Genomic DNA, 15,963 nt, shown 5'->3' on the forward strand with positions numbered 1-15,963 from the left:
GCTCCTACTCTCAGGTGTAATCTAAGGTCTTTGTTGCAGAGACTTGTTTTCGTTTTTATAAACGCTTTCCTTGCTATTTGTATCCTGGTCCTGATTGCTGTTGTTTGATAATTTTTTTTCTGAAATTTAGCTTTCTAGGTATTTTTGTATTTATCAACCATTTCTATCGGTAACTATATTTCCCAAATGTATGTTTGTTTATATATTTGTTTTTTTTTTATTATAGGGGAGTGCAATTAGAACGAAAAGATACAATGTTTCGGAAAAAATCAAACAAGGTTATATTTTTCTAAAACTTTTTTTGTTAGTTTATAAATATGTTAAAGTAAAAAGTTCTACTCACAAATTTCGCCGCTAATTGTTTATTAATTGTTTAAACAATAACAATTTTTTTGTATAAATAATGTTAAGAATTTGGGTGAATTCAACATTTTATTTTGATAAAAAATGTTTTTATTTTAGTTTTGATTATGCTGAACCCAAATCTGACATTACAATTTGCAAATTCAAAATGGCGGATTCAAAATGGCGGATTTTTTCCTAAAAATCCTTAAAAAGTAGTTGTAGAATCCGAATTTTTTTATAAAACCTGTTTGTTTGCATATATGTGGATATTTTTGAGAGGTTGCTGAACCTGAATCAAATTTTAATAATTTAAATTATAAGCTGGCAGATTCAAAATGGCGAATAACTCAAAAAATAGTTGTAAAATCATAATTTCTTTACAAAATATATTTATTTCTACATATATTTATTTTTGAGTGCTTTGATAAACCTAACTTAAATGTTAACATTATAAACTATAAAATGGCGGATCCGAAATGCGGATTTTCTAAAAAGACCATAAAAAAGAACATTTTTCTAAAACATTTATTGTCTTTATTTTTAACAGGTTGTTGAATCTGAATTAAAGATTAAAAATTTAAATTTCAAAATGCCGGATCGCAAATGGCGGATATTTAAATGAAAAACAAGTAAAATCCAATCAAACAAATATGGAATTTCATTCTTAAAAAAAAAGATAAACAAAAATTTTCACAATAATATTAAAAATTAAAATGTATTAGAAAGAATATTAAAAAAAACAAATTTTCGATTAGAAGGATATAATTACATATTGGAACATAGTTTTTAATTCCAAACAACTTTTCTTTGTAAAAATTTTCGATATTGTGAAATATAAAGGTACTTTACTCTTGAGTGAAATTCATATTTTTTGACATATCTCGTACAAAATTAACAAAATTTGATATTTGATGGTTGCATCTTATGTTATATACGATGCAGAGTATTTTATAAAGAATAACTTTTTTTCGTAAAACTGATATTAAAAAAGTTATCAATAGGTTCCAAGTTACGCAGACATACTGTATAAGAGCTAAAAAAATTTTTTGTTGAACATTTATTATTGCTAAAGCTTATTGTTAAATGTATTTTGGGTAAGTTTTACCGAAAAAAGTTTTGATCACTCTGTATATACATTTTTTCAGCTGGTAATTTTCGGTTTTTGAATTACATTTTTGTTATCTTTCTTAGTTTTCTCAAAAATAAATTGTTTATTTCATTTTTAAACTAAAATAATTCAGTGGTTTTTAAAGACTACATCCCAGGCTTTAAAAAAATAGCAAAAAAATTGTATTAGATTTATTCAAACTTGAGTAATACCGTCTTAAAATGGTGGGAATTCTGTAAAACTACGAAGTTTTCAAAAATTACATTTTTTGAGACATCGTATTATTTTAATTAAATTTTTGAGATTTTTTTTGAATAAAACATCGTTTAGTAAGATGATTGAGAATTAAGTTGTGCAAATTTGAGAGTTTTATAAGTAAAATTGTATTAGTTACACATTTTTAAATCATTTTTAAACAAAATTCATGTAAGGCTCACTTTCCGCTCACACCGTACTTATGTCCATACATTTTATTTCTTTTTATTACAACCACAAGATAGCTTGTTTCATCTTATTTCATGTCCAATTTGTAAAATTTCTTTTTATCCTTTAGTTAAAGAATTACATTAAAAAACTCAACCGTGCACTTCTTCCAACGCTAGTTTACAGTGCGCCAATGTGTGTGAGAAGGGTGACTTTAGCGTTATAAATAAAAAATTACAGAAGCTAGAGATTTAATTTTAGAAAAATCTTTATATAAATTTTTTTTTTGTATTATTTTCTGAATTTTTCAATGGTCAAGTCAGTTTTTTTCTAAAAATTATATTTTTGGAGGTATTTAAAAAAACATCTAACTTCGCTGTTCATTTGTTTAATAAAAAATGAAGCACCCACTTCTCGAGTAGAACTTTTTGATATGTTGTTTATTAAACATTTCTTAATAAAACTACAAAAAGTTTTATCTTGTTTGATTTTTCCGAAGTGAAAATCTAAATGCACTCCCCTATTACTATCATTTATTTGGTCTTTTTTGTATTCATTTTTAGTCCATATTTTTCACAGAAACTATGAGCACACCTTGTGAGGGAACTCTGTTTAGCAGTAATTGGAGTTGTTCAGCAGAGCTTGCAATAATCACGTCTAATTTGCATATTTTGTGTTGTTATACATCTTTCGTTAATTACTATTCTCTCACTTTGAGATTCCCTCATTTTCTTCAAAAATAGCTTCACTATATACATTAAATAGTAATGGAGACATAATACATCCCCGCCTAACTCCTCTCTGATTTCAGTTTCTGGACTGGGTTCTCTATCTCTTACAATTGGCGCTCTTTGTTTCCAGTAACGTTTGTTATGATTCGTAAGTCCCTTGTGTCTATGTTTTTTGTCTTAAGAATTTGGAATAATTTTTATATCTTAGTTTGTCACATGCCTTTTCAAAATAAACATAACAAACGTGCACTTCCATATCCATATCCATCTTTGAGCTAACACATGAAAAGAAAATAACGTCTCTCTAGTTCCTACTCCGATTTTGAACCTAAACGTCTACGATGATAAGTAGAGAGCGGAATATATGCAAAGTGCATATAGATGCATATATTGCATATTTTCAGACAACAAACACAACATTTCATATTTAAGCTAAACACGATTTATTTTGCATATTTTAAAAATAAATTATATAAAAGTTTAAAATTTTCCTCTCTTAGTTGGAATTTTATAACTTCGATATGAACGAGCTCGTTATTTATCTATCTATCGCTCATCTGGACTTTCCCATTACTACCTGAATTTAACAATTATGGGTGTTCCCAGAAAAATATTATTTTATTAGCGTAGCAAGTAGTAGGTACATACCTGCTTTTAAGGATCTAATAATTATTTTGTCAGTTTCCGGCCAAAATTTGTTTAAAGTAAACGTTGTATCGTATTTAGTGTTTTTGAAGTGAATGGTATATATATATATAGTGGCTAAACACCCCTTTAGGGGTTACGCCGCTTACGCTCTCTAGATCTATGTTTTGAGGTAGATCAGTCCTCATGTTCGTTATTTAATTTTCTCTGTTATTTTTCTCCACTCTTTCCTGTCTCTGGTTTTCCCTTTCCAATGTCGTATGCCCGCATTGTTGAGATCACTTACTACTTCTTGTAACCATGTAGATCTTGGTCTTCCACGTCTTCTTTTGCCAGCTGGTGTCCATTCCAATATTGAGTATATCGTCGTAGTTGATCCGGATCTCCATATGTGTCCTAGCCATTTTGCTCTTTGCTGTTTTATTTTACATACTATATCCTCCTCAATTTCTTCCAGTAACTCAAGGTTCGTTCTTTGTCTAAATTCATTGTCATTTATTTTTATTGGTCCTAATATTGCTCTTAGTATTTTTCTTTCTTGTATTCTAAGGTTTTCCTCTTGTTTTTTTGTCATGCTAAGAGTTTCGGATGCATACATCATCGTCGGTCGAATTATTGTTTTGTATACTTTCATTTTTGATTTCTTACTCAATAACTTATTTTTAAGTAATTTTTTATTTGCATGGAAGCTCTTATTTGCTGTAATAATCCTTTCTTTGATTTCGGTTTCTCTTTCTCCATTGTTTGTTATTAATATTCCTAAATATTTAAATTTTTCGACTTCTTCAAAAGTGTATTCTCCTACTCTAACCTTTCTGTTTTCAAAGTTTTTGTCAAATCTCATTATTTTGGTTTTCTCTTGGTTTATTTTTAATCCCATTACTTTTCCTTCTGTTACCATTTCGTTTAACATTCGTTCCATTGTTTTTCTATTTTTTGTTATTAGCACAATATCATCAGCGTATGCTATTATTTGTCCTTCTCTCGTTCGGAGGGTGCCTTTGTTGATCTTCCTGACGACGTATTCTAGGGCAAGATTAAACAGAGTTGCTGATAATGAATCTCCTTGTCTCACCCCTTTATTGATGACAAATTCTTCTGTGTCGCCTACTTGAGTTTTTATACTAACTACAGTTCTACTCATTGTCATTTGTATTAATCTTCTTAATTTATGTTGTATTCCCATTTCTTTCAGAGCTACCATTAGTTTTGATCTATTTATTGTATCAAATGCTTGTCGAAAATCTATAAAAAGCAGTTCAATTTCTATTTTATATCCATGAGCTTTTTCCATAATTTGTTTAACTGTATGTATGGCATCTGTTGTAGACTTTCCCTTAACAAATCCGCATTGATAGTGTCCTATGATATTCGTGGTAGCTTCGGTCAGTCTTCGTTGTATTAAGGCGGACATGATTTTATATGCTGTGTTTAATAGCGTCAGTCCTCTGTAGTTTTTACACATCTGTTGATCTCCTTTTTTATGAATCGTGATAATTTGTCCTTTGTACCATTCTTCCGGCATTTTTTCTTCGTCCCATATGTCTTTTATTAAATTGTATAATCTATCTTTTAATTCTTCACCACCATATTTTATAAGCTCCATATTGATACAGTCCGATCCTGAGGCTTTACCATTACGGCTGCTATTAATAATTTCCTCAACTTCCTCTTTTGTTGGTATTTGTAGCTGGTTTCCTAACATCATTGTCTCTTCTCCTCTGTTTTCATTTAGGTCTTGATCTTGTTGTTCTGTTAATAATTCTTTAAAATAGTTAGTCCAAATTTCTTTATACTCTTCATCGTTTTCTGATACTTTTCCATTTTTATCTTTTATGCTTTTTATCTTTCCTTTAAACGTTTTGTTCTGCTCACGAATTTTCTTATAGAATTCTTTTGTGTTTCTGTTCTTACTCTCTTTTTCTATTTCTTTTATCTTATCATCCAACCACTCACGTCTAATTTTCCTTATTTTTTTCTTACATGCATGCCTTATTATATTGTATTCTTCCCTATAATCCTGTCTATTTGTTCTTATCCACATTTGTCTCATTTCTACCTTCTTTTTTAACATTTTATGGCATTCTTCATTATACCATTCTTGTCTTTTTTTGTTTCTTTTTATCCCTACGTGTACTTCCGCTGTTTCATTTATACATTTTTTTATATTTCTCCATTCTGTTTCTATATCCTTTGTAGGTTTAGATTGTTCCTTCAGTTTTTTGTTCATGTCATCAGCATATTTAATCCTTATGTCTGGAGTATTCAGTTTTTCTACGTGCCATTTATTTTTTGTTGTCGTGTTTTTTAGTGTTCTTTTGACTTTTTGTCTTACTTTTGCAGTCACCATAAAATGGTCTGTGTCTGCATGTGCACCTCTGTAGGACCTCACGTCTGTTACCTATGTTTGCTTCCTTCTTGTAATCAGAATATGGTCTATTTGTGACCATGTTTTTTGGTCTGGGGAAATCCACGTCACTTTATGGTATTTGGGATGTTCGAATTTTGTACTAACGATAATCATATTGGTACTAGATGCTAGATTACATAATCGTTGGCCATTGTCGTTAGTTTTTTCGTGTATTGTGTGCTTACCTGCTACTTGGTTAATGTAGTCTTCCTTACCTATTTGGGCATTAAAATCTCCCATTACCAGTATTGTGTCTTCTCTAGGTAACTTCTCCATTTCTCGTTCGAGTTCCTCATACAATTTGTCTTTTTCCTCCGCAGTAGCACTTTCAGTTGGGGCATATACGTTTATGATTGATATATTAAATGGTTTGGCGTTAATTCTCAGGTAAGCCATACGTTCATTTATTGGTTTAAATTGCATAATGTTATTTTTTATTTTTCCCATAATTATGAAAGCAACTCCATATTGACCTTGTTTTTCATGTCCCGAGTACTGTAGTGTGTAGTTTTTTCTATTTATTTCTCCTTGACCTGCCCATCTGATTTCTTGAATCACTGCAATATCAATTTGGTATCTTTCTAGTTCTGAGACGATATCCTGCATTTTTCCTGGTTCAAGCATTGTTCTGATGTTCCACGTACTTATTTTTAGTTGATCACATTTTTTCGGTTTTTTATTATATTTTTTTGTGTTCGTATGTTTTATTTTATCTAATCTGTTCAGGTCCTTTTCCTTTGCCATTTTCGTGTCCGTTTTTTGTGTTGTATCCAATATTTGTTTTTTTATCAGTTTTTTGGCGTGTCCTGCTTTGCCCTTTCCAGTTCATTCTTCTCTTTGTTCCATTTCCATTCAGTCCCGTCAATAATTAATTTTTGATAACCTACTCTAGTGTTCTTACCGTTTTCTTTTTGAAATTTTGCAATTCTCCGTATTTCTTGTTGTATTTTCATCTCTTCTTGCGTTAGATCGTTATTGATATATATTTCCGGCTTTGAATTCCTTAGTTTGTTTTTGTTCTTCATAATTTTTATGTTTTCATTTTTGTTTTTTAGTTTTACAAGACATGTTTTGTCCCCTATTTTATAAGCTTCTTCTATTTCTACTTTAATACCTAATTCTCTTTCCACGAAAGTGAATGGTATATATTAAATTTAAATATGTCTACCATTCAAAAAAGTGCTTGGATAAAGTGTTTTCCCGAGTTAAAGCTAAGTGGAGACAAAGTATTTTGCAAGGCCTGTTCCAAAATTGTAAGTTACATTCATTTTCAAATTTCATTTTTTAAATGAGGAACTGACAAACAAAAGCATCATGTCCCACAGAAGAAATTTTTTTGGAAACAGTGTTTTTATTCGACAAATTCGCTTTTACTTCTATGAAGACGGACATAAAGCATCAAAATATAAAAATCCATCAAATTGTAGACAATTCCGCTTTTGTTATTCAGCTTAAGTAACGTACTTTGTTCTTTAAGTAACGTACAAATTGCTAAAGAACTTGTATTCATAAAAGTTCATTTTAGTTTTTTACCAGATCTAATAAAGTCATTAGAACAAAGGAATTTACAATTAAGTGATTTGGTTAATCTTGTTAACACTTTTTCTGCTCATTGTCAAAAAATTCCCGGAAATACAGGGATTACAATTAGAAATAAATTAAAAAATGTTTTAGAAAAAAAATGAGGGCTTCGATTGTTTGAGGAAAGTTGTACGTATGTTTGAAGGCAACTTTTCTGAAGATCTTACGACTTATTTTTTTTATTTTTGAGTATTTTTAATATGCATTTGCATATTTAGACAAATTTAGAAAAAATACCTGCATATTTGTAGTAAAAGTAATGCATATATATGCGCATATTTTGGTAATGTTTTGTTTCATATATTCCGCTCTCTAATGATAAGTCTACGGCTCATCAATTGATAAACACTAACAAAAATGAGATTAAAATCGAAAACCAAGACACTCAAATAAGAGGAAGGAAACATTACCAAGAAGAAGTCCAAGCAAATATAGAGAAAATTAATAAATCGATAAGATGAAATATCTTATTAAAATCTTATCTATCAAAAGATAATATTTCAAATACACTACTTACATACGGAGACCTAAAACTATAAGAAGTAATAGTGGAGCCACTGAAGGTTTTCACCTCCGATTTCGTTGAAACTTCATCGATTTTTATTAAAATTGGTGAGTAGTTAGAAGATACTTCAAGGAATAAAGGTGACATGATGCCAACTTGCGCTTTTACCCTGGGGGTGGATGCCGCCCCTTCTCGGAGGTGAAATTTTTTTTATTAAAAATAATACCAGAAATCGATAGAGGGGTAACTTCTAAGCAAAATTTGTTAAATAAAATTATTAATATAAATCAATACTTTTTGAGTTAATAGATAATATCTCAAAGATTTTTTTTTCTTAAAAAATGCATGTTTTATAGCTGTTTTTGACGTATTATTCAAAAACTATAAGGTTTTTGTAAAAAAGTTAGTATTACCAAAATTAGAGATAATAAAAAATTTAATGCAATCCCCATTTAAAGAACTAAACTAATGTTGTTTCCAAGTAAGTGAGTTATGGGTAGGTAATTGAATATATATTTTTTCCGACGAGTACTCAAATCTAAGTATTCAAGCTTACATAACGGAAAAACGATGCATTTCATAGAACATACTTGTTAAACACTTGTCAAAGTACTTCGGAATACCTATCAAATGAGCTCCAGTAGAAGTTAATAGCATAAAAATTAAACAAGTTATGATGAAAATTATAGAACACTTTCGATTTTTTTAGGAAAAAATGAAAAATAAAACAAACGCCATTTCCACAAAAATTAAAATTTGTAGTAATCCTCACAAGAATTTATTTAGGTTAACATAGTTAATGATTTTAACAATTTTGGCTGGTTTAGAATGCATATTTAAAAAAATATACTTTAAAAAAATCAGAATTTTAAAAATTATCGTGCTTTTCATTTTCTTTGATAATAGCTCCAAAAATACTCAATATACGTACAAAATTATATATAACTAAATTATAGTTTTTTTTGTTCCAAATACTCTACCCATTTTACTATTTCCCTAGAGTAAAAAATAATCGAGGTAGAAATGTTTAAAATTTCAATTTTGCTGCGAGAACCATGTAATCGGGGCCATTTAACCTTTTATGTTTAAAAAAGTAAGAGGTTTAAAAGATTAATTTTGACGTTTTGTAATAGCTCCTGGAATCAACTTTTAAATAGTTTTTAGATAAACCTGATATCTTAAAAATTAATGGAGTTATTTACAAAAAAACAATAACATTGTTTAGAAAAATTTTTAAAAGGTAAATTTTGAAAGGTTTTTGGTGCATAAATTTTAATGATATCAAATTGTTGGAGCTGATATTTGATAGATATTTCTAAGAACTTTGACAAATAATGTTTAATAAGTTTTTGTTATAAAATGCATCATTTTCCCGGTATTTAAGCTTGAATATTAGATTTGGGTACTCGACGAAAGAAATATACATTATATTACCTATAACTCACTTTTAGTTAACATTGAAAGATTTTTCTAGTAAGGAGTTTATTTGATTTTTTTTATTAGCCTCAATGTTGAGAATAGTAAGTTTTTTGTAAAAATTTATAGTTTTTGAGTTGTTTATGAAAAATTGGTTAAAAACATGTATTTTTCTCACAAAACATTAAAACCTTTGATCTTTAATAATTCAAAAAGTTTTGATTTATTTCAATAACTTTATATAACAAATTTTGCTTATAATTTGTCACTCTATCGAATTGTGGCGTTATTTTTAATAAAATAATTTTCACCCCCGAGGAGGGGTGGCATCCACCCCAGGCTAACAGCGCAAGTTAGCACCATGCCACCTTTGTCCCTTGAGATAATCTCTAACCACTCACCAATTTTTATGCAAATCGATGGAGGTTCAACGAAATCGGAGGTAATAGCTCATATCCACCTTCAGTGACTGCACTATAAGTAGATGTAAATAAGGCTTTACAGAAAATAGACCAAACTGCCTAATTATACCAATATACAAAAATGCTCAAAATCGGACCCGAATATTTCCAGAGTCATGACGTTACCCAAAAAATTTAAAGCAAATAAAATAACTACGACGAAGGTAAAATAACAGCAGGGTATCTCTGAAGAACAGCAAGGTGTCTGTCCAAATAAATTCAGTATATATGCAATATTCATAAAAGGCAAATAATAGAGATATCCATAGAGTTCTGTAGATAGATGTAAATCAGACACATGTTTCATAGATCTGCAGTAAGCATTTGACAATTTAAATTTCGATTATATAATCATCGATTGACCAAAATGGTGCCAATAAGTACTATATATAAACCTAATAAGTAACTGAATCTTAATAATATAACACGAATAAGAAGAGTAAGTGGTCAAGTAAAGAAACTACAGGTCCCATTCGGCATTATGGAGAAAGGTAGGAAGATAACCTTAGTCCATGTCTGTTTTACATAATATTGCATCAAATAATTAAAAGTGTAAACAAAGTTATTGCAGGATTTAATTTCATTTAATTTTATCGCTGCTAAGAATACTCTGCTGTGCAGGGGATGGTATCCTGATAGCTAAAAATAGAGACGAGTTCCTCTACATGTTTAATCTCGAGGTAAGAATACTTATTTCAGGATTTCATCAAACCACGTTCAAAGAATATCTTCTTACCTTGGCAACATCAAAATTTTCAGTTTTTGACATAGTTTCTAAGGGTTAAAAATGGCCGATTTCGCAATTTTTAAATATTAAATCGCTTATAATATGCCAAAAATTATCAACTTTCGAGAAAATTCACTAAAGACCTTTTCTGTTTTAAATGAGCCAAAAAAACCCAAAAAAAAAACTTTGTTCGATGCAAAAAAATAATTTTAGGAAAAAAAATTAACAAAAACGTTTAAAAAAATTTTGACCCACTTTTGGACGTGGCAACATGCAAATTTGTTAAAAGAGGTACTTTTTGAGTAATATTGTGCAAAAAATCTGAACCGGAATATTTTTCCTAGCGGATGCGAAGTGGCTTCCTGGACTAATTGCGTTTAGAAAACTCAAAGTTATTATCCCCCTATCAAAGTGGTTTTCGTAAAGGCATATCCGCTACCGACAACTTAGTATAGCTTGAGTCTGAAATATATGAAGCATTTCTACACAATCAAAAATTACTAGCTGTCTTTATTGATATCAATAAAGTTTTCGACACTACATGGAAATATAACATCCTAAAAACACAACAAAAATTTGAAATTGAGGGTGACACACTAGCTTTTATACAAAATTTCTAAACTCATAGACACATTGAAGTAAGAGCTAACGGTTATAACTCTAGAGTCCACGCTCTCTTGAAAATGGAATTCCGCAAGGCTCCATTTTAAATTCTAACATTGTTTCTGATTGCAATTAAATAACATCCTGGACGAAATAAGATTACCCATTAAAGCCAATTTATACGCAGACGACTTGATTATATACCACAAAAGCAGAGGTGTGGAGTGTGCGCTGAAGTAATGCAGAAGTTTTTACACACACTGGAAAAATGGTCACTTAAAACTGGTTTTAACTTTTCTCCTGAAGAAAACACAGGCCATAATATTCAGCAAACGGAAAAATATAAAGAACGTTAATCTAACTTTAAATGGACATACTCTAAAAAAAAAACAAACGAAATAAATTGGCTGGATTACCTCTAGATTGCACCCTATACTGGAAAATCCAGATAAATACCTTGCAAAAACAATGTAACCCTAGAATTAATTTCCTGAAAATTCTCTTAAATCGTACGTAGGGAGCAGATACAAGAACCCTATTAAACTTATGCCCATCACTTATACGTAGCAAATTAGAATACGGTTCAATATGTTACGATACTGCCAAAGAACTACATTAAAAAAATTTAAAGCACATATGGGAGTGCCGACAGAAGTGAAAACTTCTTATAGTATCTAAATTACGAGCTCAATGCTTTTTCCCCATCCAAAAAGAAGAGCTATACTTATATTGTATACGCGTTGCGTACGTTCTATGCTATTTATGTATACATATACATCCACAGAGAAAGGCAGTTCTCACCAGTGGCGCACAACACCCCTACATGCGACACTATATATACACGAAATTTTCGATTTTCTAAACCTGACTGAATTGAAAATTGGGCCAAATCTCATCTTAAAGTTTAGGAAAAAACTCGTCCATTCATATGTCAACCATCAATTTTGGTCCAAGGGTGTGGATTTTACGGCCCTTCCCATTTAAAGCCTGTTTTTCGTTCTCGTCCTCAAAACTCCCAAAAATTTCAAAAATTTAAGCCTGACCTTTGCGGCTTCTGATAGCACAGATAATTACCTTTCCAAAGCATGTTCAATTTTGAAAATCGGTTATACCATTCAAAAGTTATCGAGCTCAGAAGTATGACTCAATTTTTATTTAAAAAATGGAAAATGTTTGTGGATATGTATGTATGTATGTATGTATGTGTGTGGAAAAGTTAAACCGATCTGAATTTTCTTTTCTGTGTTTCAAGAGGGTGTGAGGGCCGATTCAGAACCGGTCTAATTTTTGACTTCTGACTACCCTTAAGCCAGCTAGAGGACTAGGTAGATACAAAATAGCATATTTTTTGGGCATATATATCTTAGGTTCAAGGAAAGACAGGAAAACCGCAGACACACCAAATCAATAGGGTTAAGTGAAGCTTTCAAATGGCACTTAAGCAAATAAGCTGAGACATATACACTGCTCACCATAGCCAAAAAACTGAAAAATTAAACTTTGAAAATTTTGGTTTTTCGACAATTACTCAAAATTTCAACCTACGAATTGCGCCAATAACTGAGCATATTCATATCAGATCTTTTTTAGCTGGAATATTTTATGCGCCACTCATTTTTACGGCGTTTAGCGGTTTTTTATTCTGGTAAGATATATACGTACGAAATTTAGTTCGGCAAAGTGAAGACGATCGCCAACACAATACTTTTTCCCTATCTAAAAAGTGCAAAACATCCCTAAAAATGTTTTCACTTCACAAATTTATCTCGTCGAAGCAATGACGGTCGCTAGTTTAATACTGTTTCCCCATCTAAAAAGTGCACAACGTCCCTAAAGAAGTTTTCATTTAAAAAATTTATTTCGTCGAAGCAATGACGGTCGCGAGGACGGTCGCTAATTCAATATTTTTCTCCATCTAAAAAGAGCACGACGTCTCTAAAGAAGTTTTCACTTCAAAAATTTATTTCGTTAAAGCAATGACGGTCGCTAATCTAATACTTTTCCCCATCGAAAAAGTGCAAAACATCCCTAAAGCAGTTTTCACTTCAAAAATTAGTTCGTCGAAGCAATGACGGTCGCTAATTTAATACTTTTTCCCCATCTAAAAAGGGCACAACGTCCCTAAAGAAGTTTTCACTTCGAAAATTTATTTTCGTCGAAGCAATGACGTCACTAATTCAATATTTTTACCCATTTAAAAAGGGCAAGACGTCCCTCAGAAAGCTTTCACTTCAAAACATTATTTCGTCGAAGCAATGACGGTCGCGATGACGGTCACTAATTCAATACTTTTTCCCCATCTATAAAGTGCACAACCTCCTTAAAGAAGTTTACACTCCAAAAATGTATTTCATCGAAGCAATGACGGTCGGGATGACGGTCGCTAATTCAATAATTTTTCCCCATCTAAAAAGTGCACAACGTTTCTACAAAGTTTTCACTTCAAAAATTTGTTTCGCCGAAGTGATGACGGTCGCTAATTCAACACTTTTTCCCCATTTAAAAAGTGCAAAACATGCTTAAGAAAGATTTCAATTCAAAACATTATTTCGTCGAAGTAATGACGGTCGAGATGACGGTCACTACTTCTTCTTTCCCATATGAAAAGTGCACAACGTCCCTAAAGAAATGTTCACTTCAAAAATTTATTTCGTCGAAGCAATGACGGTATGGCGGTACCTGGATATTTACTATACTAGAATGGGGTTGACTATCAGGAATACACTATGTACTCATAACTTCTTTATTTGGTTAAACTAATACCGTATAAATGTATTCAGTTGATAGGTGACATTATTCTGCTCTAACGGCAGCAACCTCTCAAACCTAACTAACTAATTCGACTGAACCACTAACGCTCAAATCTGACCGTGTTCCCATATTTATCAAATACTTCGTTATGTAAATATGTTTGTATATATTCCCGTTATTGTGTCAAATGAATAATCGACCTTGTTGATCTAAGCAAAACGTGGACTTTAGTTAAGGTGTTCTACTTTGCAATTATTATAACAAATATGCGTAATGTTTATTGTTTTATAAATAAATATCTAACGAATACTTTAAGGTAATTTAAGGATTTCTAAAATATCTAAATAATGAGATAAATCCCATTATATCATCCCCCTTAGAAAAGAAAATTTTCTGAGCCATGTACCGTGCTTCCTTTTTCCTCCCCGAAGAGAAGAAAATTTTCTTACTATCACCATCAATCTCAACTGACTACGTTATATGTATAGATTTATACAAATTTTTACAAAAAAAATATATAAACAAAATTTACAAATATATACAATTTATTTCACTAATTATCAAACATCGTCTATTCTTAGTTAATTCTTTTCTTATGACTCGCGAAAATCTATACTCAGAAATTGTATTTTATACTTTACTTTAATTTCAGAGGTTTAAAAAAAATTACAACTCCTACATTTGAACTTACTTGTTAATTCTACTTCTTTACTAGACCTTTAAGACAAATATTTTGATGTTCTCAAATTTTACATATTCTTTTATTAGAAATTATCTCTTTTTTCTTCTTCTTTTTCTTCTTCTTGTCTGGTACTTCACAATAATTACATATTTCTTCATTTTCTTTATACTTAGTACTTTCTTCATAGTGTACTATTAAACATAAATCTTCTTCTTCTTCATAGTTCTTCATTATATCATTTATAATTTACTTTATATTTCATATATATCTTCCTTCCTATATTTGTATTATTTTCATAATTCTTCATTTATATCTATCATTTACTTCATAAATTCTTCAATTTCTAACCCTTACCTACTTGGCGGGTAGTTTTTCGCAACTTTATACCCTTGAATTTGCTTCCGGTCCTTTTGCACGTCCTTAGTCGTGAGAAGGTTTGTTGCAAAAAGACAAAATGGGTAATTGTGCGCTTACAAAAAAACTTCTACATCTTGCATCCCTAAATTCCTGTCTGATCTGATATACTCAGTCTAGGTGAGATCCAGTTAGTTTCAAAACACGAAATGGGTATGCTAATATCTTGTAATTTTCATTTTGTACCTTTTCCTTGACAAGAGTTAGTTTTTATTGTCTAAATTGTCTTTAATTGTACTTTATTATAAAATATTTATACTAAAATTCGACCGATATTTAAAAAATTTAAATAAAAAGTCGGTATCAAAAAAAATTCAGCATTCAATTATGAAAAAAAATCGAAAGAAAGTGTGAATAAAAATAGACCATATTCTGTTAAAAAAATATCATGAAAATCTACTACTAATGAAAATCTCCTGAAATATCATGAAAATCTCCTATACATAAAGAAAATTTCAGCTTGAAATTGCTGAGTAATTAATATTAAGCCTGGACGTCCATTAAAATATTTACATAAAAACTGCTAATGAGAAAAACCTACAATAGCTAAATAGTTAATCTATATTTTTGTTACTAGTTAAAGAGAAGTTCAGTTTCTTCACGCGGTACGTCACAAAAATAATCTCTATTTCTTTAATTGAAATACAGTCTTACATGACCTCATTCGAATAAAATAAGTATATCTATATTATAGAAATTTAAAGTTATTTTATATATTATACTAATAATTATATTACTTGAAGCCATACAAAGTATTCTTCTTAAATAGTACTTTTTATTGTAGGTACTGTAACTTTTTGTACTGTAGGTACAAAATTGTCTTCAATTCTATTTTTCCATATCTTTTGACATTAATCTTCTTCAAATTATCCTTAATACTTGTCTTTCTTCTAAGATAACTTTTTAAGTCTTAATTTTTAATCTTCTTTTGTCTTTTTCCTCAGATGGGATTTTCTTTTCCTTTATAAACTCCGTTACTTCAACATATTTTTATAACTTGTTTTGTCTTTATTTTTCTTCTTATATCAGTTCATCACCATTTCTTAACTGACACAAATCATTATATAAAAATAATTCACTCTCTCACGAGGAAATTCGTTTACTCAATAAAAATTCCATATGCCATTATGGTAGTAGTTGTGGGCTCTCTCACGAGGACGA

At 30.3% G+C, this 15,963-nt stretch overlaps 1 protein-coding gene across 2 annotated transcripts in view; it reads right to left on the reverse strand.

The window, feature by feature from the left end:
• The window catches only part of LOC114327758 (PDF receptor-like), a 1,644,969-nt gene that overhangs the window by 653,644 nt on the left and 975,362 nt on the right, over positions 1-15,963 (reverse strand). The gene's annotated exons all lie outside the window — the stretch shown is intronic.

This window comes from Diabrotica virgifera, chromosome 2, assembly GCF_917563875.1.
Source record: "Diabrotica virgifera virgifera chromosome 2, PGI_DIABVI_V3a".
Taxonomy (NCBI): Eukaryota; Metazoa; Arthropoda; class Insecta; order Coleoptera; family Chrysomelidae; genus Diabrotica; species Diabrotica virgifera.